This window comes from Etheostoma spectabile, chromosome 24, assembly GCF_008692095.1.
Source record: "Etheostoma spectabile isolate EspeVRDwgs_2016 chromosome 24, UIUC_Espe_1.0, whole genome shotgun sequence".
NCBI classification, from domain to species: Eukaryota; Metazoa; Chordata; class Actinopteri; order Perciformes; family Percidae; genus Etheostoma; species Etheostoma spectabile.
This window is the reverse complement of record NC_045756.1, coordinates 15,592,115-15,592,534: the sequence shown is the minus strand read 5'-3', so window position 1 is coordinate 15,592,534 and position 420 is coordinate 15,592,115. Positions and strand designations below refer to the sequence as shown.

At 32.4% G+C, this 420-nt stretch overlaps 1 pseudogene; it reads right to left on the bottom strand.

Annotated features, from left to right (window-relative positions):
• The window catches only part of LOC116673702 (gastrula zinc finger protein XlCGF8.2DB-like), a 325,201-nt pseudogene that overhangs the window by 108,464 nt on the left and 216,317 nt on the right, over nt 1-420 (bottom strand).

Sequence of the window (420 nt, the reverse complement as noted above, 5' to 3'; positions counted from 1 at the left end):
TCAAATATTACTTTAATCTGTGTTCTTATGCCACTGAAGAAGAAGGTTATATTAAGTCCTCTGAGGAGTTATGTTCTATCATTGTAGGATTCTTTGCATTAAAGATGCTAATGTATCATGAACAATAAAGATTATAATCTTTGGGACAGTCAAAGTTTTAATCTAAAAGAAATAAAGTAGCACACAAAAACAAGTTCATCAGTTTTACATCAGCTATGAGTTATATTTCAACAGACTAGTGTTGACAAAACCAATTGTATCAAAATAAGCTCTTTGTCTTTAAGGATCAGGAAGTAGAATACAAAGTTGAAATAAGAAGAATGATCAGTGATGCACCACGGGATGGAACTGATTGTGAAGCACTAACCAGTTTGAGAAGAAGGCTGTGCATCAAATCAACAACTGATTAACAGGAAAATA